This window comes from Cetorhinus maximus, chromosome 10 (genome assembly GCF_964194155.1).
Source record: "Cetorhinus maximus chromosome 10, sCetMax3.hap1.1, whole genome shotgun sequence".
In the NCBI taxonomy this organism is placed as follows: Eukaryota; Metazoa; Chordata; class Chondrichthyes; order Lamniformes; family Cetorhinidae; genus Cetorhinus; species Cetorhinus maximus.
This window is the reverse complement of record NC_135888.1, coordinates 92,836,283-92,853,339: the sequence shown is the minus strand read 5'-3', so window position 1 is coordinate 92,853,339 and position 17,057 is coordinate 92,836,283.

Below are 17,057 nucleotides of genomic sequence, written 5' to 3'. Positions count from 1 at the left end.
AAATAGGGGTCATATAAAGTCCTTACACAACTGTAAACGTGAATGACTGAGTGTGCACACAACAGAAGGAAGCTGCAAATGGCATATAAAAACATCTTTCATAAAGATTTAACTGAATACAGTTCATAGTTCTGGCGTATCATTTAATCTGATTTTCCAATAGCTCACCTTTTCTTCTATACTTGCCATTTTTGATCAATTTCGCTATCATTAACACGGCATTAACAACAAATCATTAGCCTTCCAAAAACTTCATGAATTCTTTATAAATCCAATATTTGAACTCACATGTAGAAGATTAATGGTCATAACTGGCTTTTGCTCTGGCCTGGCAGTTGTGAATGGGGGCATTTGAATCTGTGCTTCCACTAAGCTTATGAGAGCATATGCCTTTCTTACTTAATTGTTCTATATTTTCTAAAGTCTCTTTACCAACTGAGCACATCCACAAAGTAGGTGATGAAGATAGAATACTGCTCAAGTACACCAGAGTTAACAGCACTGTTTTATTTCCGCAGTGGATGGTAGTCTGGATGTGGCTGAAATGGTTAAGAGACCAAGACCTTGCAGCCCTCCCTGCACCTGGTAACACTGGTGAAAACTCACCCACGCTGTCACTCAGCTCCTCCTGCAGTCCAGGGACACCCAGTAGAGGGGCGTCAGATAACGTAGATGAGGAATTGACATATGATGAGATGCACAGCATGAAGAAACCAGAGGATGTGGAAATTAAATCTGATGTAGTTCACTGGAGAGATAAGACTTATATCCCTGGATGCAGAGCAAACAGATAATGATCTCAGATAGGCTACCATGAAGAGAAGAATGCTAGCAAGTTAGGAGACACATATGGAGATTCTATGTGGTCTCTCCAAGATGTGCAACAATTGACAGGAATAACAAGAAAGTTTATAAGATTTTGATAATACTGCTAATTTTTAGTGTTTGTTGTTGACCTGTAACATCTATAGATTTTATTGTTAACCATGTTTTTAATGGTTCAGTTTGAATTGCTGCTAGTTGGGGAACAAGAAGACTGTTGCTTGTGAGAAACTGCACTTAATGATTTTATGACTTTTGAGTTGCCTGAGAGTCTGAGTTAAGGCAACATACAGCTGCTCGAATTGTATTGTGGGCAATTAAGATTTTTAAAAATCATTTTGAAGAAATGGCTAAAAAGTAGCTTGAACTTAGGATGACACCTTTATCTTTAAACACAACCCAGCCATTGATTTAATTGATTAACTATATCTGTAGGGCAGAACATCTGTATTAGACGGAAACTTTTCTTTCTATCTTGACATTCTGGTAGGAAGTGTTTTTAATATTTGTTCTTAACAGTTCTGTATCTAAAGGAAATGTATCATTTGTTCACAATGGAATGTGAATTCTGGGGGCCCAGGAAACAAGGGATGGACATTTGTCTTTAGTATACATGACTCTAGTTACAGAGGTGGGATGACACCAAATGGCTTGCACCCTAATTCAATGGAAGGGGTGAATTTGGACTATTTCAAAATAAAAGATTCCAGAATAATGAGAAATGGGGATAAAAATTGTGAAATCAGAGTCTTTTTTGGCACAGTTTAACCACAGCTTCTGGGGTATGATTCTTCTGGGCACAATTCAACATCACTTCAGGGATAATAAGAAGAGAAAAACATCACCTGTGTTGGAAATGCTCAGGGAATCCTAGCAACATGAGTGATGAGGAACTTCCATGTTGTCTTCACTGTTATTTGTTAAGTATATGTAAAATCTTGATTAATAAATTCTACTTGATTCATAAATACTAGTTACTTGCACCCTGTTTGGTCAGGCACAACTGAAGACTCTAGCATTAGAAATGAAGAATTCGGAACTTAGAGATTTTAATTAAAAGGCTTTTGTACCTCGAAATCCTAATAACTTACAAGTCCACTGACAGGCAGTGTAATAACATTTAAAAGTATTTTAACTAATTGCATATGGTCTGGAGAGGGTGACAGCTGCAAGAGAATTTTCAAACCTTGTCCTATAAATCAGCCTAATCTGGATGTGCTGAATGAAGGACTGCACGTCTTAGTGAACCATCTGAAGCAGTCAGTGCCAGCTGAATTGCAAAGCATACAGACAGCATCTCAGGGGGTCTAAAGCATGTTCAGTTGTCGCTCCCTTGGGCATTTAACTTTTTTAAAATTCTTCCACCAATTTTTGCCAGAAACCTGTTCAAGTGCCAGTGCTGGTGTGCATGCCTCTTGGCGCTTGCACAGAGGGGCCTAATCAGATTCCCACGTCTTGAACTTCCCAGGGCCAAGCTGCTAAGGAGCCCCTAAGGATGAATCAGGAACAGGGGACTCTGAAGGAAGAGACAGCTCCACCTCAGGAGGATCATAACATTTTGCAGCTGCTATCCATATCTCATAACCCAGATCCTGAAGTGATATATAGAAGTTCATGTGGTCACAAGGGGTGTTCATGGTGACACAACCAATTGATATTTTTTGTAAGTAATTGATGTAAATTGTGGAGTAATTGCTGTAAGAACTGTCTGGTCTTTGGTTCTCTTATATGTGGAGTGATGAGTATAATTTTTATTCAAGCACTATTTCCTTCCCTCTAGTTATTTTAGTATTTACTTTATTTTTCTGATTAATAAAAATGTAACCACGGCCTAGATCACTTCCCTATGCTTTTTTCAAAATAACTGTTTTGTTGAGTTAGTAAATATTTTATGGCCCAATATTATTATACTTCTAATTTTGGTGATTCCAATACGAATACTTGTTTGAGAAATTACTTTGAAAGTCAACCACAAAAGGCATGGAAACAGTTGGATTATTATCTGAGAAGGAGCACTTGTATCTAATAACAGGTGTGAACATCTGGGAAAGAATTGCAGTTGGAGGTCAATGAGAAAAAGACAGCTGACCACATTAAAACATTAATCCCATGTAAAAGCTGAATAGGGGTTAGCATTTAAGAAAAATTCAAATGATAATAGCATAAAGGCAATTCACTAGGTAATTGAAGATGAACATGATCCCATCTGCTGGAGAAAGAACATTATCATTATGAAAGAATAGCAAACAGAACTCTCAAGATCATCCTGGAATTAGAATGTCACTCATGACGCAAGTGTAATTTATATACCACATCCTATATCAACGACGTCTGCCTATTCATTTTCCTCTTATGGGTTCACTTATTTCAGTATTGTGGGTTTCTAAATTTAACCCTGAAACTTCCTAGATTCTGTTTTCTGTTTCATTTGTCTGAATATCTATTTTTACAAAGGCACTGATTGGATTAAATCACTTATTAAACTCCATTCAGTGTCAGCGATTGCTTTCATGTGGCGTCTTTAGTTTTGCTACAAAATAAGTGAAAAGCCTACAGCCAGGATAGGAAAATTTAGTTTAGAATAATATTATACTTTGACACCCTTCATTCCAGATTATTGTGCTGCTAGCTTTAATTGATTATGATTGCCTATAAATTTCTCTTTAGAAACCAATGAGTTAACACTACTAAAATTGATGCAGCACTTTTAAAATACAAAATTCTAATGGTGATTAATGACTGTTCAACCCCAAATTACATTGCAGTTGTTTGAATTATAACACCAAAAATGCTCAGAATCCTTTCTTGGCGATTCCACTGCCTTTGAAGCTGATGATCATTCCATTCTCTTCCAACTCTAAGCCACTGTTCTCTCATGTTACCATTTCGATAGTTTCAGCACAGTCACCTCAATTTATTAAATAATTTATCTTGGTGTGACAAGAGCTTCTTAATCATCATTTATTTGTCATTCTTCAAGCAGGGGCCTAACTTCCACACATCTGCTGAGGAAACCCGATTCTACCTCCCCATCAGCAATACTAACTCCGAGTGAAACCCCGAGAGAGTGAAGTCTTGTAGTTTTGTTTGACATTTGTGCATACTACCCATTAGGGTTGCACAAGAGCTCTGTTGTGGTAAAAACAAAAAGCTAAAAGCTACTGCGGATGCTGGAAATCCAAAACAAAAACAGAATTACCTGGAAAAACTCAGCAGGTCTGGCAGCATCGGCGGAGAAGAAATCAGTCAACGTTTCGAGCCTTCATGGCCCTTCGGCTGTTGTGATTTTGGCTCAGTTTTTTCAAATTTTGGAGGGTGTTTGAGTGCAGCAGTCACTGTATAGACTGTACTCATCTACTGGAACAACTTCACAACAGAAAGGCACAGTCTTAAAAAATACATTGAGAAACAAATAACCCCTTTTGACAAATGAACATTTTACCAATAACTGATTGTAGATAGAGTAGATGCCTTGGACTACCATAGGTAAATTCAATCTTGAATATACGACCATGTGACTGAATTGGCATTTTACTCTATCAAAAATTTCTAATACCATATCAATATATTAAAAATAAATGTCCTAACATAAACGAATTTTTGAATTATCATCTTAGCTCAGTTAATAGAACCACTCAAGAACTATTCCAGGACGTCATTACAGAGTGGCACTGCAGTGCAATAATGTGGGAGTGTGACTTTGCTAAAGCTGCTGTTGTTTTCATCAGATATTAATCTAAAGCCTGCCTACCTGTCCTTGTGGTTCAGATGAATAATCCAAGCCCCAAAGCAATAGGGAAGGAAGTTCTTCTGTTGTCAGCCAGTGTCAATCTTGGCCCTCAGCCAATATGACCTAAATAAGGGATAACTGGTCAGTCATCTCTTATTGTGCACAAAATGACTGTTTCATTTGCCTATACAACAGTCACTTTTATTTCAAAGTAATTAATTATCAACAGGTTTTTTTTGTTATGTTTCTATAAGATGTGACAAGATACTGTACAAATTCTGAATTCTGTTCCACAATTTGAGGTGAGTTTCATTTGCACTGCAATCAATTCAGACTACATCAATTGGTCAGAGTGTGATATATTTCAGAGATTGGATTTTGGTTGATTTGGGACCAATCTAATCTTAGAACTTCAGGGAAACCATGACATTGGATTGACAGGCAATCTTAAAGGCTTGATCTAAGTAAATGGCAAGTATATGTATTTAGCTACACTGAAATGCTGCAACATTCTAACCTCAAGAAGGAGCACACATGAATTGTGATTTACTTTTCCACTCTCACCCAGGACTCCATAATTTTATGACCTTTTACATTAGAGACTGTAATAAAATACAGCTTTGATAACAGAATAACCTCTAGAAATAATCCATAGTAATAGCAACCTGTCAATGAGGCACACGTTTTTGCCATTCTTAAGATTTTGTTTTATGAATCCTCCATCCAATTCAGTTCCACAGTGACATTTACAAATAGATAATAGACAAAAAAAATATTGAGCAGTGCTTCCCAAACTTTTTCCCATTGCGTTCTCAGAGTGAGAGCAGGAGTGGGGGGCGGTGGTTGTGGGGGGAAAGTTGTTGAGCAGGGTAAAGCCAGAGTTGTTGAGTGGTGGTGGGGGTTGGTGTTGGGGGTTGTATGTTTTTGAGCAAGGGTGCGGATGGGGAGTCGTTGAGTGGGGGAGATGTATTTGAGTAAGGAGGTGTGGCGACAGTTACTGAGTGACGGGGGAGGGGAGTTGTTGAGTGGAGGGGGCACTTGTTCGGCAGGGAGGTGGGGAGTTATTGGGTGGGGGTAAGTGGTTTTGTCCACAATATTTTAGAGACTTTGATGGGGCCTCAGAGTTAAGAATTATGCGCACATACGTGATGGAGCCTTGATGTCGATTCCAGTACTGTTCCGCCATTTGCCACTGCACACGATCAAAGTACCTCCTCCATTACAAGCACATCCAAAGAAGTCCCCGATTAGTTAATTGGAGCTTTGAACTGAATGGCCAATCAGGGCACTGAAATAACAACCAATCAGGATAGTGAAAAGCTAAAAACAAAAAACTAAAAACAAAAAACTACTGCGGATGCTGGAAATCCAAAACAAAAACAGAATTACCTGGAAAAACTCAACAGGTCTGGCAGCATCGGCGGAGAAGAAAAGAGTTGACGTTTCGAGTCCTCATGACCCTTCAGCAGCTTTCTTAGTGAAAAGCTATCCCATTGACAAACCATTTGGAGGAAATAAATTCACATCATGGCCAGAGTCTCCACTTGAGAGCCGCCATTGTTGCATCGGAGCTCATGACCCAAATGACCAGCCCGCTACCCTAACGAAGGTCACGACCTATGTTTGGGAACCGCTGATGCAGAGGCTGATTTTGGTTTGCCGGAGCAAGTGGTTGCTGCCTGCCTGACCACAGCAGCTAGAGTTTAGAGGTCTGGTCTCATTGGAATGTGGCTGGAAAGCTGTAAGTATTTTTTTCCTTTCAGGGGATGTGAGCATCACTGGCTAGGCCACGATTTGTTACTCATCCCTAATTGCCTTTGAGAAGGTGCTGGTGAGCCACCTTCTTGAACCACTGAAGTCCATGTTGTGCAGGTACACCTTCAGTGCTGTTAGGAAGGGAGTTCCAGGATTTTGACTCTTTAACAGTGAAGGAACAGGGATATAGTTCCAAGTTGGGATGGTGTGTGGTTTAGAGGGGTACTTGCAGGTGGTGGTGTTCCCTTGCATCTGCTACCTTTGTCCTTCTCGATGGTCAAGGTCATGGATTTGGAAGATGCTGTTGAAGGAGCCTTGGTGAATTGCTGCAGTGCACACTGCTGCCACTGTGCATTGGTGGCGCAGGGAATGAATGGTTAAGGTAGAGGATGGGGTGTTGATCAAGAGGGCTGCTTTCTCCCAGATGGTGTCAACCTTCTAGAGGTTGTTGGGGCTGTAGATATCCAGGCAAGTGGAGAATATTTCATCACACTCCTGACTTGTGCCTTTGTAAATGTTGGTCAGGCTTTGGGGAATCCTGATATTTGACCTGAAGCCATGAGACCTCATGGGATTTGGAGTCAATGTGCCATAACTTCCAAACTCCAGGGCGTCGTATTGGGGGAGTACCCCAAAGATGTGCCGGGGACCCCCTCTCAGGAGTTCACAGGTAATGTTTGCGCGTCAATTGCCCTGAAGTGCAAACTCCCCCTGGGCAATTGCCCAGCAGTGGGAACCATCCGAAAATGCAAGTTAAATCGCAAACTGCAGATGGTTTCTATCGGGTAACACCAATAGTTACACAGAAAAAGTTAGAAGAATTAAAACTTCTTTTAACTTCTGGATAACTATTGCACAGACGCAGACCAATCCCCGATGGGAATCCCCCCAGACTGCTGAACTGCCAAGGGTCTTCCCCCACCCCGAACTACCCGGCCCCCCATGGGTCTCCACCCACCCCCGACTATGGCCCCTCCATGGGAATGCCCCCACCCCCAAGGAACTACACCACCCCGACAGAAACTTCCCAACCCATCGGATTTCCACCACCCCCAAGGGGTCGAGTGAGACAGGATGTAAAAAAATTCAGGTAAAGAACTAGGAGTGGAGTGGCAATCCGATGCTGATTGCCACTCTGAGGAAGTTCAGGCCCAATGTTGAGTATTCCCAGGGCAACTCCCTCTTGACTGTATACCACTGTACAGGTGCCTCTGCTGGAACAGGACTAACCCAGGAATGATGATGGAATTGTGTGGGACATTGACTGGAAGGTATGATTCAGTGCCTAATGCATATCTATTCAAGATAGTAGGCATAACTATAATATATTGTAAAGAGTACCAATGTTTTATTCATGTACATAAAATAGCATGCTAACTCACAATAGTTTCCAGGAAGTATGAAAGTTTGCTGATTACCAAAACATATTAGAGAAGAGAAAAAAAGGAATCACCTGACTCATCACCTAATGAATCATGAGATGAGTCCTATGACTTAGACAGCACACACTTCCAACCAGCTTCCTATCATGACACAAAATAGGTCCTCCAAGGCAGCTCTGTAGTGGGGGAATGCAGGAGCATGGCTAAATCTTTTTTTTTACTTTGTTCATGGGATGTCGGCATCACTGGCTAGGCAAGCATTTATTGCCCATCCCCAAATGCCCTTGTTCAAAGGCAACCACATTGCTGTGGGTCTGGAGTCACATGTAGGCCAGACCAGGTAAGGATGGCAGATTTCCTTCCCTAAAGGACATTAGTGAACCAGATGGGTTTTTATGACAATCAGCAATGGTTTCATGGTCATCATCAGGCTTTTAATTCCAGATTTTTTATTGAATTCAAATTTTACCATCTGCTGCAGTGGGATTTGAACCCAGGTCCCCAGAGCATTACCCTGGGATAATACCACTATGCCACCGCCACCTCCAAATGCCAAGTTGGCTGTGTGTGTCTGTGGGGAGCTGCACAGGCACTGGCAGCAACCAAAGTTCTTTTCTGAGGCCAGGAGGAGCACTCTTATTTTGAAGCAGCCTCCTGTGGCCTCTTTAATCAATGTTAGTTAGGCAACCCATTGATATAGAAAACCACATCCGGGTCCTTAACGACTTTAAATATTTAGAAAGGATTTCAGACAGGAATGATATTTACTGCATTCTGTGGTAAATCAAGTCTTTTGAGACTTGGGTGACTAGAGAGTGGGATTCCTTCCTAAAAAAAATTCATTTGCCTACTGCTTAATTTCAAACATTAACAGGTAGGTAAATAAAAGTCGGAACTGAGGATATCTGGAGCTCCTGTAGGCAGAAAATAAAATGTACTAAATATTACATGAAAGCAAGATAGTTTGCTTATAAATGAAATTCAAAGGACAACACAATTTTAAAAAAATATGACAATGTATAAATGTAAAGTATTAGAATGCAAATTGCAGTTTAACCTGGAGTATGAATCATATATTTGAAGCTTCTTCTGTATTCATCAAATAGCCTTTTCCCACACTAGAACTGTCAATCTAGATTAAAATTTCAAAGCTTCATTTGGTCTTTGTGCTCTGAAATGACATCATCCCCTTGTTGCCTAGTCTCACAGCACTGCATCTTTGATCGCACATGGGTTAGAAAAGATTTGTAAATTGTGCTGTCCTCCATCAGTCAATGTTTTCTCACACTGCCACTGGTCCTCTCTCTCTCCTATAATTTCAAGGCCAGGTCTGATGTGTCCTCAAAAATTTGGTGATATGGAATAATACCTTTCATTGGTCCAAATGATATATCTGCATCTGAATATTTGTGCTATAATCTATGTAATTTAAAACTAAAGGGGACAATTTGGATTGTATAGAAATTACCTTTAGAAGGCATTCCATTGTGATGCTGCATACTATTTCTCTGTTAGTATATCATAGCGTTCTGATCCCCGTAGAGGCTGATAACTTTAAACAAGGGGCAGAATCTTTTGGTTGGCATGTGGGGGTGGGCCCCACTCACCGACGCGTAAAATGATGTGTGGTGACATTGAGCGTGCGTCCTGATGTCACTGCGCATCATTCCGATCTTCAGTTCAGCAGCTGCACACCAGAATCAGCTGCGTGCCCACCGAACTGTCAAAGGCCTGTTAAGGCCATTAATTAACTAATTAAAGTGATTGCAGGGCTGCCCATCCAACCTTAAAGTTGGCAGGCAGGCAAAGAGCCCGGGCGGCCTTTGCATTTTTCATGGAACCTCATCCATGGGCGAGATGAGGTTTCACGAAGTGTTTATTAATTAAATAAAATGTCTTTTGAAAATTCATAAACATGTCCCAGCTCATGTGACAATGTCACATGAGGGGACATGTCTGAGTAATTTTATTTTTTCATTTTTCCAATGTTTTATTATTAAATTAATCTCCTTGAGGCAGCCCGGACTCCCCCTCCTCCCCCCGCCCACACAGATAGTGCTGAGAGGCCCGCCCACATAAAATTGCAGCATGCAGCCAATTGCGGGCGGCGATCGGCTCCGTGCCCACCCCTGCCCACTCCCAACTGGCCTGCCCGACGGGGCGAAAATTCTCCCCAAGGGATTTGAATTCCCAGTGACCAATTTAAAGGAACTGCACCTCAAGATTTCAAGTTTAAAAACTTTTGCAGTGACAAACAAACTAAAAACAACATCAGCTAACCATTATCCAGTCGGGAACTAATACCCCAAAGTACAAGAAAGATAATCTTTATTAATGTCATAACATGACTGATAACTCCATACCACATATATCTGTATATATATCCATACTCTTTATATGAAACAGCCCGTAGTCAACTCCCAGCTTCCACTGGGTTCACATCTCCCAATTATGCCAACACATGATGCCCCTTAACTGTCAAAGGTCCTCTCCCTAAATCTCCTGAGAAACCCCGAATCGACGTCCAGCAGCAAGGCCCACTCCAGTCATTTATTTGTCTAGCCTCGAGAGGACAAATCTCTCAGAGCTTTTAGATTGCCATGGGATGGGTCTCCTCATCCAGAGACAGTCCTCCCTCCCGCATTCTGCCTGGTAGCTCTCCGAGGACCTAAAACCTGCGCCACTCGTCTGGCTACACCAGCTTCTGTCTTTGCCTGTGAGACCTCTCACTCTCCCTCTCTCCCTTTTTGTCCAAAAACTCTGAGGATTTTTGTTCCCAAGGTGGGTGCGCAGAGTTGAGGAATTTTCCAGCTCTTTGCAACCACTCGGGGAAAAGTGCCCCAAATTGCAGGAATTTTGTTCAGGGATGCACTGTGGGAGTGGGGGGTTGGGGGGTATGTGGGTGGTGGGGGGGATGCATTGGGGGGCATGAATGGGCATACTGGAGTCAGGCCCGATGCCCCTGAAAAAAGTTTGGAGGCAGGCACAGAGACAGCCAATTTCTGAGGACAGCTGGTTTGTTAAAAGGCCTGCCTCAGTTCTCGAGAACTTTGTCCCACTTGTGTTGTTCAGTATTAGGCCCTCTAGCCCACACCTGTCACACCCCCTAACACTCCACCCACTATCTATGCCCTATCTATGCCATCATGCCAACACATGCCCCTCCACCTATCCCTAATGCCCTTCATACCCTCCATGCCAATCCATGACCCACCACTCATCCCCATGGCCCCTTATAATCCTTGTGTTAATTTAGTTCAAACTCATGCCAATTCATGACACCCACCCATCAACTTTTGCCCTTACACGCTTCATGCCAACTCACCTAGTATCTACCATGGGAAGACCTCTGGAGCCATGTTGAGATGAAATGAAATAACATGCTAAGTATCTATTACAAACTTTACTACATTAAAAAACTCTCATCGATAAAAGCCCATTCAATGCATTTAAATTCCCTCAATCACTTAATGCCTTCTAAAAAGCAAACATTTGTATTCATTACCCCACATCACCGAGACTCATGGGGGAAAAGTGCAACACACCACCTGGAACCAGTGAAGCTGCTTCTTGGCCACGGCAGCCTGCTGATGATGAACTACCCAACAAACATCTACTGGTACCACAGCCTGCCAGTCCACAAGAAAGTGCTCACGCCCAGGGTCAACCTGACCTTCCGCAAGGTTCAGCGTCCACTGAAAAATTGAGATTTTACCCCCCCATGGAGATTGCTGTTATGAGGAAGAGTTAAGATAATCCCTTAATTACCTCTTGGAGCAGTCAATCAAACTGTGAATTTACAGAACTTACAGTCCCTTGGAGTGTCATAATGGCAGGTTGTGGAAACAGTAAAGCTGGAATAAGATTATAATGATAACCCTTCAGTTTATGTTGACAAACAGCTATTGAAACAGCAAGCACTGGCATTTTTCAACTCAGAGACACAGGCAGGCTGTTCTTTTTCAAAATTTAAAGGGCAGGGAATTCAAATGACTTTGCAGCTTGGCAGTTTTACAGATCTTATCCACCTTTTATGGGTATTTATGTCTACTCTAAAAACATCATAAGTCACACATTGTGGGATAATGCCCTCACTCCAGCAAAAATGGAATCCGTTTTAATTCAGCACTGAGTTTAAATTGGTCCTCCTGAGTTCAGGTTTCCCCCATGTATGTGTCACGCCTGCCTCCATTCCCCTACAGGCGAAAAAAGGATCTGTTGGAAATGGGGGCGTGACTTACGGATATATGTTATATGTCATAAATGATCAGCTGTCCTTTTTTACTAACAGGCAGCTTGATGTTCATTCTTGATCATGCGCAACTTAGAATTATCAGGAAGCAAAGCATGATTTTCTTAAAAAAATTAAAAAATAAAGTTCAGGATTAAGATCATCAGGTTTTAAGTTACAGCCCAAAAGAAACATGAGAGAAACAGATTTGTTGCTGACATACAGCAGGTTGTGGATGGAGAAGATAAATGTAGTGTGATTATAGCCAAGCCCTGCATATTCAATGCCACAATCTTCAAGCTTGCTCATGTTTGTGTCCTGGTGCCATTTTACATAAGGCGTGGCATCTCCATGATGCTATGAAAAATCTAGGCCAAAAAGTCTGTCCCGAGTCAGCCCAACTACTCTGCCTTTGTTTTCATATGTGAACATTTTGCACCTTTCTCCCGGCAAGTCTCAAACTGGGCCCCCAGTCTTCATGTTAATTAATACACATAGGCTTGTTATGGGGCTGAACTCATAACAGATCACATGACTCTTTACTCCATTTTACCTTTGTAAGGATTGAAGGTATGTCCTTTCCTACTGCCTTTGGGGGTCATGTAATTGTTCTGGCAAATGGGCTCTAAGCGTGGGTAATCCTGGGGGCAGAGCTTTCTAGTCATGGAGTTGGTTCAAGCATGTACTTTCTAAAAGAGCTCTGTAATACAGTTATCTGTCCAGTATATCAAGTTCATTACATTTGGCGACGAGGGTAAAATAGTTCCGACGCTGCACCTCACCTTGTGAATGTGAGTATATCAGTTCTGAAGGAAAGAAAGTAAAGTGTACTCAACAGTCATGCAACTCTTTGGCAGAATCTACCCTTATGACGTTTCCATGGAAGACTGGAGCCAGTACATAGAACACCTAGGTTTTTATTTTGTGGTGAATGAAATAACAACAGAGGAAAAGCAGGAAGAATTTTTCTGAGTGTCTGTGGTAGCAAGACATATGATCTCATCTGCAGTCTGATGGCCCCAAAAGCGCCCAATACTAAACCTTTTAACAAATTAGTAAACCTCATGAAGACACATTTTCAGCTGAAGCCATCGTTAATAATGCAGAGGCTTAAGTTTAACTCCAGAGTAAGGGATGTGGGAGAGTTAACAGCAACTTATATAGCGAAGTTGAAGCAGTTGACTGAGCACTGCAACTTTGGAGATACACTCAATGAGATGTTGCAGGAGTGGTTGGTTTGTGGCGTTCATGTTGATGCCATTCAGCACCATTTACTTGCAGAAGTTAACGTTGATTTGAAGCGCGTCATGGAAATAGCACTAGCAATGGAGAGTGCTGAGATGGACTAGCAGGTTTTGCAGACTGTGCAACATCCTGCAATTGGGGCGGGAACCTACTGCCGGGTGTGACGCGAAAACCAGAGAGACAGTCTCTCCTGCTCGAAAAACGAAAAGGCCTAGTGGAAACATTTCAGCAGCAACCCCAAAGTTAATCTGTTCCAAACGTAGGGGTAACCATGTACCGGAAACCTGCAGATTTAAGGAGGCAGAGTGCCATTACTGTCACAAAAAAGGGCATCTAATCAAGCAAAACAAGGCAAAATCGAGACAGCCAATCAGCCAACCAGACCAAGATAATTGAAGCGCATAATATAACAGAACCAGAAGCTACTGATACTGATATCTATTCCCTATACAATGTCAAAGCAGTAAAAACTGAACCAATGACTGTCACTCTTCAAGTGAATAAGAAGCCTCTAGCCATGGAGGTAGATATGGGAGCCTCAACCACAGTGGTGGGAGAACACACATTTAAATACCTAAATGAAGGTACCCAGCCACTGAATCTCGAGCAAACCACAGCTCAACTGAAGACATACACTAGAGAGTCAATAGAGGTAAAGGGCACTGCCACAGTACCTGTGCCCTATAGGCAACAGACAGCCAAGCTTCCAGTGATCATCGTGACAGGGGAAGGATCTAGCCTTCTGGGCCACAACTGGTTACAAAAAATTGAGCTCAACTGGTCAGAAATATTTCAGTTGAGAAAAGGAGGAATCCCTAAGCTGTTAAGGAAATATGACAGTGTATTTCATGATGAATTGGTAAAGATAAAAGGCTTACAAGCAAAAATATATGTAGATTCAAAGGTGACACCTGGGTTCTTTAAGGCCAGACCTGTGCCTTGTGCCCTAAAGAAGAAAGTGGATGGAGAATTGTGCTGCTTAGAGAAGTTAGGAACAATCCAGCCAGTCCAATTTTCAGAATGGACAGCACCTATAGTCCCTGTGATGAAACCAGATCAAACTATTCACATTTGTGGGGACTACAAAGTAACCGTGAACAAGGCAGCTAAACTAGATAAATATCCTATCCTGAGGATAGAAGATTTGTACGCAAAGCTAGCTGGAGGCAAATCCTTTACCAAACTGGACATGAGCCATGCATACCGATGACTAGAGCTGGACAGCACATCTAGAGGGTATGTAACTATTAACACGCACAAGTGCCTCTACCAATATACACACCTACACTTTGGAGTATCATCTGCATGTGCAATTTTCCCAGGACCATAAAAGCCTATTGCAAGGACTTCCCTGAGTGGTAGTATACCTAGGTGATGTCCTGATCACAGGATCAACAGAAGCTGAACATTTGGCCAACCTAGAAGAGGTGTTAAGAAGATTTTTGGAAACTGGTGTATGATTAAAGGAAGAGAAATGTACATTCCAAGTGCCAGAAGTCACCTACCTGGGTCACCAAGTGGATGCCAAGGGGTTGCATCCAGTAAAGGAGAAAGCCAGGGCAATCAAAGAGGTGCCCTATCCTTCTAGTGTAACTGAACTCAAGTTTTTTTTGGGCACGATAAATTATTATAGTCACTCCTTGCCAAACTTGTCAACATTGTTAGCACCTTTACACTTGCTATTGAAAATGGTCATGGAATTCACAACAAGATGAAGCCTTTGTGAAAGTTAAGAAGCTATTACATTCATCATATCTACAAGTACATTATGACCCATCAAAAGAATTAATATTAACCTGCGATGCGTCTCTTTACAGTGTGGGAGCTGCATTATCACACAGAATGGAAGATGGTTCCGAAAGTCCAATCAGTTATGTCTTCAGAACCCTCTCTTCAGCACCAGTACCTGCATTGTCAACATTCCACCATAAACCATTAATGGGTTTATTCAGTGAGGATAAGGCCATTCTGCCAATAGCATCAGCAAGAACTCAACATTGGGCTTTGGTATTATCTGTGTATGAGTATACCTTTATGCACCGTCCTGGCTTGCATATTGCAAATGCGGATGCACTGAGTCATCTTCCGTTGCCAGAAAGCATTGTACATGCTCCAGTGTTACAAGAAATTGTGCTTGTGCTGAATTTCTTGGACTCTTCGCCTGTGTGTTTGAAGCAAATAAGGAATTGGACAAACAGGGATCCAATTTTGTCAAAAGTCTGAGACCTGGTATTGCAAGGATTGTCGAATTCACCAGTGTCTGAAGAGGTGAGACCATTCCATGCCCATAAAACAGAGTTAGGTTGTCAAGAGGGAATCTTGTTGTGGGGATCAAGAGACATTGTCACTTTGCAAGGAAGAGAACCATTCTTGACAGAGCTTCACAGTGTGCATCTAGGCATACTGAAGATGAAGATGCTTGCGTGAACCTATGTCTGGTGGCCAGGCATATACAGTGATATTGAAAGCACGATCAAGCACTGTCTCCAGTGTCAGCAACAACAGAAGTTGCCTGTTTTAGCTCTACTACATCTGTGGGAGAGGCCTGGTCAACACTTGATTAGACTACATATAGATAATGTAGGTACATTTTTAGGCACCATGCTTTTATTGATCATCGATGCACATTCTAAATGGATGGACGGGTATGAAGTTAGATCATCGACATCGAATGCAACTATAGAAAAGCTGCACCAATGTCTAGTATACATGGCCTACCAGAAGTCATTGTTTCCGATGCTGCCATTCCTGATCATGTCGATCCAGTGGGAGAATCTCAAGTGGTAGAGGTATGGTGCTCTAATGGAATTAGAAAACCACCTCAGAGACTTAATCTTTAATCACATGAACTGTGTATTATATGTATCTGTTGGGGGTTAAAATATTCTTTGCAAATAGGAAATGTAAAAAGCCTAAAGGGAGAGACAATGTAGTGATTGAAGGTATAACCTTTCCTACTGCTTTTAGGGCTTACATGATTGTTCTAACAAATGAGCCCTAAGCGTAGGTAATCCTGGGGGTGGATCTTTCTAGTCATTGACCTGGGTCAAGCATGTAGCTTCTAAAAGAGCTCTGTAAAAAAAGCCTTTTCCTTAGTTCTGATGAAGAGTCACACGGACTTGAAACGTCAACTGTATTCCTCTCCACAGATGCTGTCAGACCTGCTGAGTTTTTCCAGGTATTTTTGTTTTTGTTTCTGTAAAAAAGTTATCTGTTTCAAGCAGGAAACCTGTCTGGTACATCAAGTTCATTTACGACCTTGAATTAAAGAGACAGTCCATTATCACCTTCTAAAACCTTGCATTTGTGACAATGGCTATAACGAGTTTGTCAAAGTGCTTGCATTGCATTGAAAACATCCATTATTAGGGATTTCTAACTCACAATGGATCCTTTTAGTCTCACCAATTTGAATGGTCTGTTGATTTCGCACTCTATAATTGGAATGGTGTGAATTTCACAGATTCAGGATATAGTTTCTCACTCGATGTACAAAAGCTTCTTAGCAAACTGACAAATTGGAATTTTTAAATCTCAACTGAAATCTCAGAATGAAACTTGGCTCCTGATTCCCCAATTGTTTCAAGTCTATTTATTTGCAAAATATGTAGATTATTAACGGCGCAATTGTCTGTTATTTTTCGTAGCCTGTCCAACCTTACAGCTAGGCGGCCTTTACATTTTTCATCAAACCTCATCCAAGGGCGGGGTGAGGTTTCCGTTATTCAATGAAATAAAAATAAAAATCTGTGGGCAGCATTTTTATAATCTATATGCTCAAGTGCCTGATTGTGATGCTTGGAAATTTTTTTCCTGATTTTCAAAACTTTATTTCTTGGTTTTCGGGTTTGCAGCTCCCTGAGGCAGCTCACTGCCTTCAGGGAGATTTATG